Below are 21097 nucleotides of genomic sequence, written 5' to 3' on the forward strand. Positions count from 1 at the left end.
GGCATTGAGTAACCCAGGTTGAAAATGTAATTTTGAATATGCTACCAAAATTTGTTTGATACACCGATCACGTAATCGCTATTATATTCCTCGGACGTCAAGCTATCTCCCGCGCGTGAAATTGGGCGGTAAAAGGGCACACACACCGACGATCGAAGGTGTTCATCTCGTATTAAGCGATCGATCGCCGTACGCGTTCACGCATCACGTACTAGCTTGTGTAGCAGAAAGATCATCTCGCGCGTAAGCAAACTCGACCTTCTCAGCTATTCGTGTAATGAGTCCCTCGGCGCTATTTTAGCGCGCTTTATCGTCGTCGGTAAAATATACACGAGATGCCGTCTGTTCAACAATTACCTCCAGCGGCGGTGTGGCCTTTTTCTCGACACCAGGGACCTTGATAAAACAAGACAAGGTCTCGAAGCTTAATGGGACGGAACATGTCCATGTGACATCATCCGGAAGAATGGCAAAGGTTTTCTTTTCGATTCAAGCGACATTTTTGTGTGCGATGTTTGCCGAAACGGAAAAGAGATGACAAAAAGAAGTAAGGTAATCGATAGACCTTGCTACTGATCTCGTAATCTCTACCTTTTAACTTGTGAATTTTTGAAGCTTTGAATATTAGTCGATCAGGCTTAGTGTACCGCCATTATTGAATGATATCATATCTCGCTCTTTTTAACACGCAATATCCGGTTCATAGTAGGGGAGTGATGAGCTAAACAAGTTAAAAGTCTGACCGCCTTTTAAACATAATAGAACAGATTGAACTTTAAATTCTCTATGAAAATGTACCCAGGTTATTTTCAGACTTCCTTTATTCGAAGCGTATATGTAAACATGAATTTCTATCGTTTAAATCTGCTACACTTTCCAGTAGTTAGTGTACTGGGGCATGATTTTCTAAGACAGCAATATTAAGTGTAGATGCTTCAAAATGTTTGATACGTTTCTAGGCCATTTAAAACAAACATTGTTGTATTTCTCAAAATAATTTGTTTTTTTATAGGACTTCATCATAGCATAATCTTTCGGAACAGCAGTTTACTCTTAGTGAACTCTAAATAATTTAACACAGAGTAACAATAATTATACCCTTAATAATACTAATTGCGACAATAATGGTATCAAACATAAAATAACAATATGTTAATAATAATTATAATAACATCAATAATAATGATAACATTAATATTGATGATGATGGTGATAATGTTGATAATAATCATAATAATTATAAAAGTCTGTTTCTTATTAAATGCTTTTACAAAATACTGATACAACAACAACAATTGTATTTGGAACAATAACTCTATACATGTAACACTTATCGGTAAACATAGTAATCAGCAGTAGACACAGATTGGGCGTAATATTCATAACAATAAACGATACGGACATATCAATAGCAATCGCATCAGACATGTAAAGCACCTGTTCTGTTGAGAAACAAATTTTAGTCTGCTAAGCGCAGAACTCGTACCAACGCGCATGACGATTAAGTCAAGAGAGTTAGGGGGAGGGTGTGAGTGTATGTGTGTAGATGTGGGAGGGTGTGCGTGCATTGGGGTGCATGTGTGTGTTTGTGTTCGATTGCGCCACACTGCCACGCCATTAATTGATATGTCTCACGTATATAGGGCCATCAAGAGTCATTTGAGCTCGTTTACTGTAATTCAATACGTGATCAAATTAACAGAAACCATTAAGTCATTATGTACAATAACGGTCAAGGTTGAAACTGCAAGTCGAGATGAGTTCTGATGAAGATGAGAAAGATATTGTGAGTATTCTCATTCGTCGTACGACAGTTTGCAAGAGTGCTATAGTGAAATGCCCGCATAATTATTTAAATATTACGAGAAGTTGCTGAAAGGTCTGGAGTAAAATTTCATACCAAGTGTGTATTTAGTCCCTCATACCCATTTTGTGTGTAGTGCATGCGATTCTCTTCAAATTGACTCGTCAATTTCCTTTAGTTGTCATAACCGCAATGAATTCGAATGTACTACAATAGCAATCTGTCCCAGTTACTTCCAGGCAGTTCCCTTCACAGTGTTATTACATGACCAGAATTCAATTTTTATCTCAAATGTGTCACAACGAATTATTACTTTTTAAGTGTGCTCAGGAAAAGCTTCAAGATGACATCAGTGATGGCATCTCCCAAGAGTATAACCCGAATTCATAATAAATAAAGATCATAAATCAACCTACGAAATTTTGAACAGACTGTATAATGCGTTATCACATTTTTATGCGCATTTTACATGGGACATGCGGATTAGGTATCTACAAAAAAGCGCCATAGCAGCAAAAATAGCTAATGCTTATCCCAAAGATGCGATAGTTCTGACATGTTTTTTTTGACAGATAAATGACGAAAACAACAAACATTGACCAGAAAATATATTAAAAGTAAACACATATATATCAAGAACATGACACATGACTCATATCATATATCAGGAAAGAGAGAAAAGGAAATTCTGCAAGTGTGGTGAAAATAATATGCTTTAACAAGTCTTATACTACTGCATCACACTTTGACAGAAAATTGCATTTAGATTCTTTCTCTTACATGTTTACGATGAAAATGCATATTTTTTTCCGTAAAAATCGTCGTTAGCATTATATAAATGTGTTTCATGAGTACAAAGACGGAGTTGACCACGATTTAAATACCTCGATGTCCGAATTCATCCACCTTGCAATTTATTACAATCCAGTTTTTTGTTAAAGTGTCAAGTCTCCCAAATCTCCAAAGCTTAGCATTATCTAAGTAAAGTGGAAAACTCTGTGGAATGGTTCTAGCCGGACGGCTGTAAATGTGTTTTTATTTTATCCCCCCGTTATTTTTAATAGGCCTATCCCCGCAAGTACCTGAGTGAATGGAGTTGGCTAAAATCTAAATGTTCAATATCTGAATTTTGAGTTTAGTCAGTGTAATTCTTTCCTGAAATAGGATTTCCAGGGGCACTAAAACCCTTGAAATATATATTTCTTCTAAGTTTTAGTTTTGATAGTTTGAGATCTACTTAGAAAACCAGCATATTCTCGTCTCTCATGAAGTACCTATACAGGTTCGTAAATAATGTAGTAGAGTAATATAGTACAGTTTAAATCCTGCCGCGACTCTAGTATAGTGTTCTTTGGAAAGACATTACATTTGATTCTCTAAACCCAGGTGAAGTAAATGGGTACCCGGTGGGTGGGAATTCATTGAATGCTGGAGCGCCTTATCTTGGCGGACCCCCTACAGTCGGGGTAATATATAATACTTTGTATTAAGCACAATATAATATATTCATATAGTAGCTGCGCTATATAAATAGACATTATTTATATTATAATGTATTATTTAGTGCTAAACTATATCTCTCTCTTTAATCTTGTTTATGTTAAACTCTTATTTCTACGATCTCTGAAACGCAGTAAAGAGTATAAAACCTTTAGGGTTTAGCATAATCATTGAACTGACTGAATGCATATAACCTGACTGTCACATTTGCTGTCGAATCGATTTTCATTATGCCTACCTTTCAAAACATTCGAAACAACTCTCGTACAAGAGAAATAAAGAGAAAGAGTGAGAGCGAGAGAGAGAGAGAGAGAGAGAGAGAGAAAGAAAGAGAGAGAGAGAGGGGGGGGGGGGGGGGAGAGAGAGAGAGAGAGAAAGAATATGAAAAATGATAAGACTGAAAGAGTGGAAACCGGAGCAAGTGACACTGAAAAGAAGTAGTGAGGAGAAGTGTTAAGAGAGAGAGAGAGAGAGAGAGAGAGAGAGGGAGAATGGAAATAGAAGAGACTAACATTTAAAGGCACACTGCCATACTTGTAGCTACTTGCTCCCTCTATATAGAAAACTTCCCCAATCGGTGCCTGTTGGTCCCCCATGATCCTCTTTTTCTTATGTTAAATGAGAGCTGAGTTAATGACATAGCCACCTGTCACAGTGACCTCGATGGCTCGCTGTGTGGTCTAATCCCTTCTTGCCCAGTAGTGGTGACGGTCTTTAACACAGAGGAAAGACATATCATAGAAGGACATAATATATATCCAACATAATATACATCTTTTTATCGCTCAACGGGTTGGAGCGGAGGTGTCAATAGGTAGCACCGAAACATGATTATGACAGGTTCAAATCTACACCCGGGTAGAGAAGTGGCGAATGCAGATTACTGACTTGGGAAAATGAATTGCCAAATAGACTGGACACCGGTCTTAAATGATAACCATGATAGTAACAACAACTGTTTCTTACAAAAGCACTTTACCAGTTACACAGAACGTGACTAACTGTTACTCTGGTTTAATACTGAATGTTCTTCTGATACTAAACTTCACATTATTAACACTATCCACCACACCCTTGTAGAGCGTTCCAGTCAGTCGCCTTTGAACGGGCGCGCACATGCTCATCCGACCACATCGAGGTTTGCCTCCTACCGCGTACATGGATGGAGTGGAGCGATGTAGATGACAGGCCTTGCTCAAGGACAAAAGTGCCGCGCCGGGGATCGAATCCACGACCTTTGCATTCACAGTTTAGTAATTAGACCACTCGACTACGAAAATCCAAACCACAAACGTCTCTACCGTTCGAAATTCGTGACTTAAAGACCGTCAATACTACTGGGCCAGAAGGGATTATACCACCCAGCCAGGGTACTGACAGATGGCTATCTCATCAACTCAGCTCTCAACTAACATAAGAAAAGGGGGATCATGGGGGACCAACGGGCACCGATTGGGGAAGTTTTCTATATAGAGGGAGCAAGTAGCTACAAGTAGGACAGTGGGGCTTTAATAAGATCTTGAAACAAGCAAAACCCCTTGGCAGAGCAAGACTAAGTGATCTGCCAAATGTAGGTTAACGATGAGCCATTTTTTGAATTCGAACCTAAAACTGCTCCATCTAAAGTCAGGTGATTGAACCGCTACACCACGACAACCTTCTCTTTATGACGTTTGCAGATAATTGAATATATCTCTATAGACAATTCAATCACGCATCCCGGTCAAATGTTATTGACCCGTTTTAGGTGGTGAAGCGGTCAAGATATAGCATTTCGTCATCTCAATAACATCTGTTTTGACCACTGACCAGGCTGAATTGATTAACGCCGCCCTAATAAGATCACTTAATATTATATTTCTCGAAATACGATTAAAAATAAAAATCCCACCTGTTAACAGTGTTTATTGAGTGGGCCAACGTTTACCTTGCGGATGAAACTGTCTATAGAAGCAATTGTGATCACGAGTAGATTCTGCAGTACATAATAATTTGCGTATACTGTGATGTTTTAGAATGACTAAAGTATGAAATTGACTCTGAACACTGAATACATGTATCATGACAGTTTGGTCCACAATTTTCAGCTGTTTTCTCTCGTCACAGGGCATTTGAGGAGTAATCATTTTCAGGGGACAGTTCTACTATGATGTCCTTCTACAACTTACTTCCTAAAACACAATATGAGAATGTACACATATTTACAGCGACTCAACTTTATAGACAAAATGACCAGACACTCCCTTATAACCTTGGAAAATGGAGAATGTATAGCCAATATCAGGACAAGAAAAATTAGAATCATGGGGAAGAAATGAGATGGGGAAAAAGAGAAAATGGAAGATAAAAAGAAAGAGAGAATGCTTTAATAGCATAAAATGGAGCAATGTATCAAGTTAATGACAATTTCCTGTTTACCATCTTTTTTCCAGATGATGGACAGAGGAAATAACAACTTGAAGGAGATACAGATTGTCCTGTAATTTCAATCTAATGAGAAACATTATTAGGACGAAATAATCGACACTAGAAAACACAAGAAACTTGACGAAATATCAGCATTTCGCAATAGGTCAAATGAAATGAAAACGAAACACGAATCACAAGGGAGAAACAGAATAACGTTTAAAAGGATACAACAGGATGACGAAGGGCGTTGTTTTTTGAGACATTGATGTTAGAAAAAAATAAGGTTATCACCGTCTTCTAGAAATACATACTGTCATAAGCACTGATGTCCCCATGGGGCGGGAAGACATATCTTCTCACATGCGTCCCTTAAAGGGATTGGGTAACTTTGTCTCAGATTCTAAAACAAAATCCTGGATTTAGCTCATGCTGCAATGATAATTATTAACCTTAAGTTCAGTCAGGAACCCAATGACTTTTACAGGCCGATAGCCTGTCTGATTATCAAGATATTTATGATTGGAAATCGAAATTTAAACATTAATTTGTCTAACGGTTTTTATAAAACTACTATTGGAGGAAATGAGTATGGTAAAACCGGTCATTCAAAAGTTTTTACTTCTTTGAGGCACTTCATGATCCTTTTGAAGCGTATTTTTTTGTAGGGCTTCAATATTACTCCATATCACAGCCAATGATAACAAGTAGGGCCATGCATCTCAGATTTAACATTGTTAAACGATGCCTTTAAGTGGGTTTTCCTGATGTTGTTCAAAGTATATAACTCTCTTGTCCTCAAGTCACAAGGGCCCAACCACATTCAGAGAATGAGAGTTTAACCTCTTTAGGCCTTTCCGTCAGGAGTGTAATGTCAAGCATGCTCAATGGAAAAAGGTTTTCCACTTGCAACCTGAAATATCTAAGCTTCGTTCGAAGTAGCATCAACATTTTTACACAAATCTGCATATGGCCCATTGATACATAAACAAATCTTTGCTACTTCCTAGAGGTAATTTTTTTGTTAGAGTTGTCTATTTTCGTAAGGTAAGGTTTTTTCTCTCCAAAATTTCTTTGCTACACATTTTTTAATTAATTGATTTTCTATGTATACTTGTTTTCAAGACATAATTGTAAAACAGCCTCTGAAGAACTAATACTTCAACAAGCTCTGCCTTTGTTCCTCTTTTCTCGTGCTGTTACCATGGTATTTGTCGTTTCGATTATATTTATTGTAATATACTTATTTATTATATTATGTTTGGCATGATAAATAAAGTCATTTTCTTTATAAGTCTGAACAATATATCAGAGGTTCCTTCGATGTAGCATCGACATCATGGAAATCTACGTAACATAAACATTTTGTAAACATTAACATTAAACATTACCATTTTGTACACATTAACATTAAACATTACCATTTTGTAAACATTAATATAAAACATTAACATTAGACATTACCATTTTGTAAACATTAACATTAAACAGTACCATAATGTAAACATTAACATTAAACATTACCATTTTGTAAACATTAACATTAAACAGTACCATAATGTAAACATTAACATTAAACATTACCATTTTGTAAACATTAACATTAAACAGTACCATAATGTAAACATTAACATTAACCATTACCATTTTGTAAACATTTACTTTAAACAGTACCATAATGTAAACATTAACATTAAACATTACCATTTTGTAAACATTAACATTAAACATTACCATTTTGTAAACATTAACATTAAACATTACCATTTTGTAAACATTAACATTAAACATTACCATTTTGTAAACATTAACATTAAACATTACCATTTTGTGAACATTAACATTAAACATTACCATTTTGTAAACATTAACATTAAACATTACCATTTTGTGAACATTAACATTGAACATTAACATTTTGTAAACATTAACATTAAACATTACCATTTTGTAAACATTAACATTAAACATTACCATTAAACATTACCATTTTGTAAACATTAACATTAAACATTACCATTTTGTAAACATTAACATTAAACAGTACCATAATGTAAACATTAACATTAAACAGTACCATTTTGTAAACATTAACATTAAACATTACCATTAAACATTACCATTTTGTAACAAAAAATTTCAAAGATTTTTGTAGCCTCGTTCACACCTGATTTCCGTTTCCGATTGCTACCACATATAATCAATTTACGCATAGCATTGCATGGGCCAAGGGTATGCCGAGGTTTCAGGCACGGTTTAAATATCGATCAATTAGTTTTCTTATTCCCCGATCAGTTGTCTTTTTCAGAAATATCAACCGGTTACTTTTCAAACACCTGGATCTGTTGCATCTATTGACCAAAAACATTGGAACCAGCTCACATATCATGCATATCTTACGCCTTTGATGCTAATTTTCCAGGGACTTCCGTTTGCCGAAGGAGAGATACGTCTACCTATGTAAGATGATAGTTGCAAAATTATTGTAACATTTTACAAAGTTCAATGTCATTTTATGGCAAAGGGCTTTTCTACATGTTTTAAGCATTTTTAACAGTACACATTTCATATACATTATATTACCAGCTTTGGTGATGATTTCTTTTTTAAAAATTACCTGCTGTTACAAATCAATGGGAAAATATGACTGAAGTTGAGTAATTTCTTATGAAAATTGGTCGGACGCATATTTAATATTTGAAAGTGTCGTGGTAAAGTGGTTCATTCACTTGACTCCCGATCATAAATTTGAGGGTTCGAATCTCAACGCGACGCTGAATTCATGTAGCAAGACAAAATCCGCATTTGCCACTCTCCACCCAGGTGTAAATGGGTATCTGGCAATCGCTGAAGTAATGATGATTGCAGGCCCTTAGGGAAAACAGCATTGAAGCTGATGAGGCCTCCCTTGATAGAATATTATACATTTTATAACTATCACATTGTAGTCTCGCGAAGATGTTTTCTCGGAAGCATCTCTCCAGATTCCATGAATTACAGAGCTCCATCTGAATAGGGATGCAATTGATCCAAATGCGTGGAATGTGCTCCAATTTCTTTTCTTACTCCGATCTTTGTTCTCCTTACGTTTTTTAAACCAGTTTTCCGTTTCGACTTTCACCGAATATTGATCAGACTATAAATTGCTACTCTTCACAAGAACCTGATCTTGAACAACAAGCTTATTTTTTATATAGAATTCTCACATTTTAACACCGTGTTTTGATATACTAATGCCTGCACGTCGTGTCTACACTTCCCCCGCTTCGCTACTTACCCGTATTATACATGTACTTGTTCAGCATGAATATTTGACAAAACGTGTATGGAACATGCCTTCATGCCCTTTAGAAGGGAAATTAATCATACGATAAGATTTGGGTTAAGTGAAAGGACAATATTCAATCCCTGACTAAAACCAATGACAAGCAAATTTTGGCCATTCAGGAAAAAATAATTTTTCACTGTAGATAGTTGAATAATCTTAAAGCCTTTGGTAAATCTATTCCATGATAAATATAATGTGGCGCACGGAAATTAATTGAATGGCCTTTATGAGTAAACGTTAAATCTGCACGCCCAAAGTACCTCATCGCTTACGTCAATCCCCAACGGCCAAAGTGATAATTTGTCTATTTTGTGTTAATTTTTTCAGAATTCAGAGGCGATTAGAAACTATCACTCATCCTCTTTTGAGACAGACACGTGTTAAATACTGCTGAAAACACATAACGAAATTACACATTACGCACAACCGCATGCAGATAAGAGATTTTAACAACACCTTTAGAAATCGAGTAAGAAGCCAAGTAGAAGTTGAAGTGCTGTGGTCTGGACGATAAGTTACCGGAATGTGGTTCACAAGGATGGGGTTCGAATCCCTGCTCATCACTTGCGTCAAAGAAATAATAAAGAACATATCTATATAATGTGAATGTTAATGCTAAAGTGCTATATGTTTATTCTCTCCATAAACTCGTTTTATGTTGTATGTATCATGTCACATGTACATTTTAATTAGTTTTCTGTGAATAATGCATGTAAACGCAACGCAATCGAATTGAATTGAATTGAAACACCTGATTTAATCCCGAAAAGTTACTAGCCTCGATATTGTCAACAAATGAGCGATAAAGAAGTCAGAATTCCTACACTACATCTTCAAATTATCTTGGTATCTTTAAAATGTCATACGTGTTCATTAAAGATGCTTTATTGTATTTTTCTTTTATGGTTCTAGTTCCAATTCAGCTACATATTCTAAAATGTCTATGTTTATGTGTGAAATGAAATTGAAACAAAGATTGGTAGTGGAGGCGGTTATATGAATCAATGGTAATTTCAATTCCTTACTTCCCAGAAAGTGCTATCGTAACGCGCTTGCTAGTCATCTAACTTGACACTGCCTTTGCACAATTTTGTCTCTGCTCTTCACTTTGAATTTCCATACAGGATGATGTACCTTACTGACATCAAGCTCAAACGCTTCATCGAGGCACACTAAACATTCTATATCGCTTATTGATTTTTAGTCTAGATGCCAGACATGAAGCATGAATAACAAGCAGGTAGCTCGGCTTTTTAAAGATATATTGAGAGGGCAAGGGTGCCATTGTATGGTGGTGGTGGTGGTGGTGGTGGTGGTGGTGGGGTGCTCCGGTATTACTAGATGATTAAGGTATTTGATTTGGGAAACGATGTGGGAAAGAATCGTATCATCTGTTTTCACGTTGGCTTCCACTCTCCTTGTCTCTCCCTCCTCCCCATCTCTCCGATTTCAATTATTTGATTAGGGGTGGAGCTCGTGCTCCTCGTACCCCATACCCCTTTCCCTACTCCTCACGCCTCTTTAAACGACCATCACTGTTGTGTCTTTTTTCCATGAAGTGAAGAAGACAATAAGAGAAATAGAGATGTCAGACGCCGGTGATGCTCGTTTCAATGGCCTCACCTTAAGGCTGGTCCGAAAGCTCGCGTGAAAGATCTCCGAGTTCAAATCAATAACGGGTGAGATTGATTGGGTAAATGCAACTCCTTCTCTGGCAATTAGATGACACAAATGGCTGCCAAACGCATCCAAGAAGAAATCTGATGACACGGAGAAGAAATGAAACGGAACAAAAACCAAACGACGTCGAAGGCTGTCAGGTTTGGAGAAGGTAAACCAGCGCTGTGTGATATTTCATTCGAGTCTTGGTATACAAATCCTTATATGATAACCTCAATGTATATTCATGTGGGTATACAAAGTAAGGCATGCCCGTGTTATAAGATTGGCTTCAATATAATGATGAGAAACAAAATGCGTTGATCGCTAAAGGTAAAACAAGGGAAGCACCTCTAACAAATATAAAAGAGATTATGAGAAAAGTATATATATATATATATACACATAAAGAGAGAGAGAGAGAGAGAACAAAAGGAGGAACGGGGGGGGGGGGGAGACAGTGAAACAGAAAGAGAGATGCTTAGAATAAACGAACAGACAGCAGAAGAAAAATGGAAGGCAGGAGTGAGAGGGCATTCGAGAAAAAGATAGAGTACGGAGAGAAAGAAGATCGAAAGAAACAGAGAGACAGAGACAGAGAGCATGTCGGAGCAGAGAGAGTGGGGATGCGAAAGACTGATATTGACGTAGCGAAAACTGTGGCGCTTTATATTAAACGAAGGAATTCAAAATTCAATTAGACAAAATTGTAAATGAAGCGAAACGCCCTTAAAATACACGCTCATCACAAATGCATTCTCTTTGAAATGTGATACTGGACAAAACCTGTTTCTTTCAGTAAGAGCTATATACACTGTTACTCATGCGGATTATATTAAGTGGATCTTTGGTATTTATCAAAAGAAATGTCCCCCAGAGATTGGTTTCTGAACTCGGCGCCACTATATACGACAAGTGTTAGCTATACACACAATCACAACACCGCGCGTCTCTATGCATTTAGGTTAGATGCAGGTCTGAGTGGTGTTGCGTTACCATAGAAACTGAGCCTGAAGTCTCACACCGTCTTCTCGTCTTTCCCTCTCAAAGATGTTTTTATTGTTTCAGTTTCCCAGCTTCTTTTTTTAATAAAGTGCCTGAAATTAAACATATGAGAAACTTGGAAACGGAAGGAATAAAGAGAAAGTATGGCGTGAGAGTAGCGACATATTTGAGAACAAATTAATATTTTCTATGATCACGGTGAAGTTTCCACTTATCTTTATCGTTATTGAGAGACACGCACGTGACGACCATCCACGTGCGAGCTTATTATGCGACTTTCACGTTTCTATGTGCATGTTCGCCTGTCTTTGTGTTTTGTCATGTTCTATTCCTCTTCTTCTATTTGCTCTGGTTGATATTCAAACATTATTCAATATATAAATCATAAGAGCTACCACTGTACAGTATTCCGAGGAAGAAATCATGCTTTTAAGGATATTCGTAAACCGCACACGACATACACCCACATGCAGCAAACGCACTTATTTATATTATTTATTCCGTTTTATTTAAACTTGGTAGCCTCGTCAGTAATCAAAGTACTATTTTCCAGGGGGCCCTGTAAACAAAGGCAACATAACAATATTAAGATACAAACTACTGAACAATATAAACGATACGAACATCATCGAGAACATCAATACATAGTAACATATAACAGAAAATAAGTAAAAAATCAGAGTGAATAATGAACAAAACCGAAGTAAGAATGATAATTTTCAATGAGCAATTTCAAATCGATACAAATTACAAATTAGCGTATCGACTGACACCCAAATCCCATACCCATCTCTTTCATTTTATCCAGCTGTCAGTGGCTGTTTCCTCCGAACTTCCTACACTATCCCCGTCCCTCTCTCTCTCTCTCTCTCTCTCTCTATTTTTCTCCCACTCACTAACTCCATCCCCCTCTCTCCATCTCTTCGTATTTTTCCCTCTCTCTCTGACACTCTCTCTCTCTCTTTTACTCTCTCCATATTCCTTTCTCTCCCCCGTTTCTCCGTCCAACCCCTCCCTAACACCTACTCATGTATCAATAACTGAATGGTGTATTATAGCATTTCAGAGAAAGAGAGTTTCGTGCAAGATATCGCTATGATTTCAATCTGTAATATGCGCTTAACTATATTAACTTCGATCTCTGGCGATATGTTCCCGCGTTAACCTCGGGTGAACTTTTTATTTGAGCTTTTTGAAAAATCATCTGCGCCACGTTTTCCCCGTCGTGTTAATCTTGAAAGGGTTGTCTAGTTGGAAACCTCGTGGGAGGGAGAATTTAGTTACATCAAATGAATTAAAATTCACAGAGGGTAGTTATGTTACACTCATAGGGAGGCGCTTGATTTGGTTGACAATACGCGATAATTCATTTTCAACGAATGACATAAATACGCAGTATTTTAAAACAAACGTAAATGATGTTTGTTTGTTTGTTTGTTTATTTTATTTTAGCACGATGGTATACTTCAGCTTTTTATATGCACGGCCATGCTGAAGAACAGCCATCTTCAGCATGGCCGTGCATATAAAAAGCAATCACAATTTTTACAAAGAAACATATATTATAAATTAACATGGTTTACAAATAAAGTTAAATAAAACATACACAGACACACACACACACACACACACACACACATATATATATATATATATATATATATATATAAATACACAAAAAGGTTAGATGTAACATAAAGGGTGGTGTAATTTATAACAATGTATGTATTCATCGACAGAGAATAGCTGTATTCCTGTATTCATATTTTCCTGCTTTGAAGGAAACGGCATTGTGTTGCTCCATGCCTATGACTCCATCTCTCTGCATTTCTGAGAAAAATACATCGCTTGACCTCGTCAAAACTTGAACATCTGAATACATACCTATACCATTTTTAATTTGTCTTTAGACTAAGGAACAGCGCCTTGTACCCTCTGGCAAAGGTGCAATATACACCCAATTTTTCTTTTTCTTCTTCTTCAATAATAACGTTTCAAAAAAAAAAAATCACGGAGGTTTACAAAAGTCATGTCGATAAATGGATCAGAAATGTCATGCACATTTTCCACATGGTCCTACAAGGTCGACCTAGATAACGACATGAGAATATCTATTTGATTATCGTTATGTTTGAAAAAAATATGCTTCTGGTCTCCATCTTTAATTCATTGTTGGTGCAGTCCAAGCACAAAACACCACGTGACTAAAATTACTTATAAATATAATTCGAATATCAAGGGTGAATAAATGCAAGAACATATTCTTTAACAAGAGTGCATGACAAATTCTCCAAAAATGCTACTTGATGGCCTGATTTTTTTTGTCTGATTTTGCCCCCCAACAAAAAAGAGAGTAGAAGATGAGTTGCTTTACATAACCTGAATGCTGATCTATCGTTACATTCATCTTGCATCCCTTTAGGTAAGCGCACAAAGCCCGACGTGTCATCTTTAAATGCCTACATCCTCTCGTAATGGGTTAACATATTGGGTGTCCACATCTTTTAAAGCTGGTTCAAGGGTTCAGGGGGACGTTTCACAAAACTTGTCATCAGTGACAAATGACAGTTTGTGTAATAAGCTACTGAAATCCTTGCTTCTGATTGGTTATCAATAGATTTGTCACTGATTTTTGTCATTTGTCATTGAAAAAAGGCTTTGTGAAACGGGTCCCAGGACCTAATAATAATTCCCCACATTCTGTGGAGCATAACATGAGGTTTTCAGGTAAAAATAATTTTAAAACATATATGAACCATGCGAAAGATTTACAGAATTGCATATATGTATCACAATGCAAAGATGTGCCGTGGTGTAGTGGTTTATTCACTCGACTCTCAATCGAAGGGTTGAGGGTTCGGATCCCAGCCCGGCACTAACAACCGTAGGCAAAACAAAAGTCATTTGCTCAGGATGGGGGGGGGGGGGGGCGTCTGGAATGCTCCCTAGGAAGTGGAGAATGTGTATAGCCTACTCTGTATGCGGGAAAGCCGAAATCCATTGACCGGGGAAATAGTATATCCCGTAAAGCGCTTAGTGTCATCATCGATGTATTAAGCGCTATATAAAGCCAGAATATATATATATATATATATATATATATATATATATTCATATGAAAATGGTTTCTTTCATAACTCAAATATAACGCAACATAACGCAATGAAACTTCGATTTTATTAAAGGCGTTAACTTTTTCAGTTGTGCGTTTTAAGATCCTAACCGCATTGCATAATGCACTGATTTCCGAAATGTTTTGGGTGAAACCACACTGCACGCAAATGCCGCAAAACACAGGAAGCAGCCTCGGAAAATTCTGCGACCTAGATAATAGAGAAGCGAAACTCGACACGGGTTAAATTTGTGTTTATTTTACAATCTCAAAAGTTTAAAATCAGTACACACATTTTGATTGTCTCAACAAATGAAAGATTTTGAATTCTGAATAGACCTTTCTTTAAATAAATGTACATGCAAGTGATCAGAAGCAAACGGGTACATTTAAAAAGAAAATCTTTTACGTCTTTAATTTCAATTGTTGCTTTTTGAAACACACGCAGACGGAAATTGCCATCGTATCCAAAATTGAATGTCTTCGAAATAGTGTCAAACTTCGCGATGATTATTCCTGCATATCCTGCCAGATGTCGATATATTTTTAGACGAATCCGCGTCATAATGAGAGAAATTGTTGAATATTCAATATGCAAAACATGGTATGCAAATTAGCTACCTTGGCTACATTACGCCAGTGGATATTTTTAGAAACAGGCCTCTACAATTGAATAAATAATGCCCCCCTCCTGTAGATACGCCGCAGGTAACAAGACATGTACGTACAAAACATGCGTTTACACCTATAGATGGTTTTAGGTTTAAAGGGAGTATCTCACTGCGCGGCGAATGCTTACGAACGTTGCGAATTTGGATTCGTCAAGTTTTCAGGGTTCGCCTTTGCGACATTAAGCGACTTTTAACGATGTTTAACGACAATTAGCAACATTTGAGCGAATGTTTGCAAAAGTGTTTGCGAAGATAAGCAACTATTTGCCAATCTTTGCCACTATTTGTGAATTTTTGGGAGCTTTTGCTAACTCCTGGTACTCAATGGGTCGATTTTATATAGGAACCATATGGTCACGTGGGCGCTTACATTGGCGAAACGTAATGAACTACAGCGACACTGTCTTACAACCGTTTGCAAAGGCATACGACTGTTTTGCAAACGCTTGCAACTGTTTGCGGAAAAATACATTCGCAAAGAAATCTTGAACATGTTCAAAATTTCTTTGCGACAAGAAAAAAAAAATTTGCGACAAGAAAAACTGTTTGCGACAATGAAAACTGTTTGCGAACTTTCTCGCAACCTTTCGCAACCTTTTACGAACCCTGGCGAAACCCCAAATTCGCAAGCATTCGCCGTTCAGTAAGATAGGGCCTTTAGTGTATAGTGAACATGCATGCTTTGAAACCGAGTGTCCATTGTTATTTCGGTTACAATATTGGCTGAGACTTTATTGCCAATTCTTTGTATATGTAACCTTTTCTAGACTACATTCTAACACTAAATTGAATATTCATGAAACAAACTGCCTCGAGGGCTTAGACAGGAAGGGGAGACCACATACACACATTTGAATCAATGCAAAAATTGGAGAGCAGCTCCCCCACCCCTCTTCTTTTTTAATATTTCTTTTTAGACTTTGACGTTATTTCGTAAACAAAATCACTTAAAAAGGTGTTCGACATGTTATTAGTTACTGGAAAATCAGAGAAAATTTCCAAATTACAGAAACCCCTATACTGTTTCACAAATTGATGAATTACTCGATGTAGTAGTTTCTATGGCAGGGAATAAGATTAGATTGCAAATATTAGATTGCAAACAGATCATTACAGATCATTATTCTCTAATTTTTTTCACTTCGTTTGTGATTTTCAGATAAAAATATTAATACATTTCAAGGAGATTTTAACAAACCAAATAGGCACTAATTATTGATGGAAGCATGGCCATGTGCAGAGGAATGGCTTTGAAAAATGTCCCTGTCTTGACCTAGCCACATGAAACCCGTTCAACACCGGTATAGATTAATCTTTCACTGGCAACGGTTCATCATTCTTGAAACCGTTGGTATATCTATCTCAGGATCATGATTCGATGTGGCACGGGGGATTATTTGTGTGGCATATAACAAGTTAATCTGCATGACCGAACCACGGAGAAACAGTGTACCTCAATGGCCGAACTGTGGCGGGTGGAAAATTGACGCAAGTTCACGACCACCACATTCAAAACAACGGTGACACTGGAACGTAATACTATAATTGCACTGATCTGTCCGGGCCTCTCTCCCTTGTCACTCGCCTTCACTCCAATATCAATGCGAAGCCCCTTGGCCTTAGAGCGGAGTTAGTGTTACATCATTCAGACAAGTCGGATAAAGTTAACCTCCTTGGATATTGGGTGAAAGGAAGTGGGAGGATGAAAGGTGAAGGGAATGGGTGGCGATGACAGGCATAGAGAATAAAGTATGAGACTGAGAGAGAGAGAGAGAGAGAGAGAGAGAGAGAGAGAGAGGGGAAAGAGAGCGGGCGGTGTTAACTTATTACCAACCAATATGAATTAAACAAATTTCGATACAAAATGTGGCAACTTATTTATATTCATTTGATACATCATGACTTATTCCGTCCCGTTAATGTTATACAATTTCAGGTCACAGTGTCGCTGTATTTGTGTTTTATAAAACAATATAATTAAAGTCGCTAGTATAGTGTTTTTTGTCCCAGCCTTTGCCCCATGAAACACGAACACACGCACATACGCACACATACATTCGCGATTTTGACGATTTGACAATATCTGTACCTGTACTGGTAAGGTTTCACAAGAGAGCGTTACACGAATGAGATCCTTTAATCACAAAAGTGACATTTTGTCTAATAAAAGCAGCACATGACCGTAGTCTGTGACTAGAAAATACCCGGACAATACAATTTCTAAATAATCTTCACACGCATCTATGATGTCTGCTTCCCCTTTTTTGTTTATACTTACCTCATTTTTTCCTCCGGTTTTCTTCGGCGTTTGTAAAAAATGACCTTACAATTTCATACGTATATACTTTACATCGGGCGTCATGTACTAAACCAAAATCACCATGTTCATCATGATTCATGCCGATAGCCAATAGCGATTTTCTCGTTATTAAGTCTAACCACGTGACCTGTAGATCGTCTATGATCGTTGTTATCGCTCCAGGCAATAGTCTGCTTATGGAATCCATCGATCACTTTCTGACATAGTGATACTGTGATCGTTGTCGGCCTCAAACACGCCTCTGTTAGCTGACCGGAGGTTGACGTGGAATACACCTCAAGCCAGACCATCGGTGTACCACATAATCATATATGAGGGGGATCGGTAATTCGCATTATTAAATAAGAAGTGATTATAAACATCTTTAGAATAAGTTTTCAAAGGAATTACGTTTTGGTTCTGGGTATTTAATTTATCACATTATCTGCCACACATGCGCACACAGACTAACTCTTTTTCCTGTTAGTTTATACATTAAAAAGACGTCGAACCAATTATGATTGAAATAATAACATAAGTTACCTCCTTACTTCGGCTAAGAAGTATAAACATAACTGTCCTGTTCTGTTGGTATGCGTGAGTACGTGTTTACCCCTCTCCCTTTGCTGATTAGAATATTTCGTACGATGATATCATATTTCATTGTACAAAAATGAGAGAATAAACGGGCATACCAATAAAATCAAAGTTCCCTATTGCAGCCCTCCATGTCTAATTTTTTTCACATAGTTTGAACCATTTAAAATGTCTTCACCGGAAATACAAGCCAGACGACCGCAAGCACTTTCGATAAATCAACATGAGAATATTTCAGTGGGCTTGGCCCTCACTTATGGAGATGAGTGCACATTATAATGACGTATTACCTGATTACGTAATACTAACCTGATTGATACGGGAAAGCATTGTATTGTAATAGGTTATTTAAATTGAGCTTGATTAGTTTTTTCTGGAATGTTTTTCCCACCGTGTGAGAGGTTGAGATACATTTCCACATGCCTATATGCCCTCAGGTGTCAATACAAGACGGGACAACGCCATCGGTTTCATCACATTATGCATATTCAAGGCTCTAGGATTCCTTAGGTACCGCACATGTTTTGATTCTAACAAGAGGAAATTGGCACATTCGTTAGAAGATTGAATTGCATACCGAGCTCTCCTCGCGGTTCAGTTGTTTGACACCGATTGCCTCAATTTCCTCATTCCACAGTCTTGCCGAATCACATTGAGAACAATCATTTACATTTCTTGGAAAGAAGGATCGTTCGATCTATTAAAAAAAAGAAACCTTTAAAGTAACGAGTACAGTTATCTTGCTTCTTTCCAAGGATGACTCATTCTTTTTTTATATGAGAAAGGGGGAAATCAATGAGTAGCTAATGTTACTGAGGGCATTAACCAGAGATATGTTACATACTCAGAGGATCGCGTGGTATAGCATGTGCATGAAACTAATGAACAACATTGGTGTAACTTCCAGCTGCTATTGACGTACGTTCTAATGTATAAACATAAAGATATGATACAACTTGAATTTGCAAATAACCATCTCTGATAAATGGCGTATTGTAATTTGTGTGATGCCGTTCAGCAAAGGCTTTCTTTTAACGCGGTTAGAAATATATGTAACTTTAAGTGATTAGCTCGAAACAAAAGTCAATAGCTAAAACATATTTGGATAGATTCTTTCTATTTTAAGGTCTTTAATATCAAATACTGGGCCTAAATTCCCAACAACAGATCAACTTCAAAAAGTCTCTGCAAAGACAACTTTAATGACACGGTCTGTGGGCAATGAATCTTTCCATTGCCCCCACATAAAGAAAAAAAAACAGAGAAATAAACAAAATGAAGATAATTTAAAGCACAAACTAGCAAACAAATAAAGAAAAAAACAAACAAAACAAAAATAACAGCCACCTACGATAATTGTTCAAATATTGGAGAAAAAATATAAAAAAATGAAAGATAAACATTTCTTCCTATACAAGAATGTTTTAAAGATTCTTCATTATCTGAACGAATACACCTTCATTGAGGGTGCTTACACAAGCTAACTGTAGTAGAGCAGTCAGATGTGTGGACTGTTTTGAAGTTATCATTTTTTTATAACCATGATACCACAAAATACCACAAAACAAGTTTTGTCTTGATTCATCATAGCGTTTACATTCTTTTTACAAAGAAGCGTGGGTGACAAAGGGGTATTTAGTTCATTAATATTGGATTGGCATAGGGTGGTTAAATCGGTTAACATGAAAGTAATATTCATAATAGTTATCATGTATACATTAACCTCTAAAAAGCACTCAATGATAATAGGTTATACCTCAATAATGTGCTATGTGCACGTTTACCGCCATGGAACTTGATAGGATTTTTTTTTGATACGTACCAAATATTTGATATAGAATAGCCTACCGTACTTCGATATTCAGAAATGTATACCATGGGCTGTGCTCATATCATACAATGTAATTATGCACGAATGCACCCTGTTTAAAATGTAGAATTAGTGGCCTTACAAAAAGGTGTGTACAGGTGATTTTTAATTCGCAAGCGAAATGGGAATTTAACAATTTAACAAACGAATGTTGCCTATAGTCTACTTGCGCATGGGTATAGCCTTAGATAATTAGAGCTATAGGTAGGAATAAGGGATGGAGAGAGAGAGAAAGAAAGAGAGAGAGAGAGAGAGAGAGAGAGAGAGAGAGAGAGAGAGGGAAACACGAGGGGAAATGGATGCTGGAGGGAAGTAGAAAAGATAGACAGGGAAGCAGAGAGAAGGGAGGGAAAGGGAGAGGGAGGGAGAGAGAGATATAGAAACAAGAGGGGGGAAATGGATAAATAGAAATAGGTAGAGACAGAAAGAGAGAGAAAGAGAGAGAGAGAGAGAGAGAGAGGAAAAAAAAGGGAGAATTAGGTAGATATCTATAGAGATAGGATACCCAGAAATATATAAACAATGAGTAAACGAGTAATATAGAGAAAATAATTAACTGAAAAATTTGATTCGAGAAAATGACGTAAATTCTTAAGTATCATGACAAGCATGTCTATATTGATTACTTCAGATTACAACGTGACGTAGCCATGGAGTATAGCACAAGTCAATATTATCAACTCGCATCATTTTACGATCATGCCAACGGGTTAGCTATGCAGCTGCGCAAAGTGTCACGTTTCACACGAGAACATTATAAGAGTGCGACTTTAACGGTTCAACGGCATTCATGCCCCGGCGACTAATGTTTAAGCGGACATTCTCCTTCAGTATCCAACTTGGACC

This window comes from Strongylocentrotus purpuratus, unplaced genomic scaffold (assembly GCF_000002235.5).
Source record: "Strongylocentrotus purpuratus isolate Spur 01 unplaced genomic scaffold, Spur_5.0 spur5_scaffold_18, whole genome shotgun sequence".
In the NCBI taxonomy this organism is placed as follows: domain Eukaryota; kingdom Metazoa; phylum Echinodermata; class Echinoidea; order Camarodonta; family Strongylocentrotidae; genus Strongylocentrotus; species Strongylocentrotus purpuratus.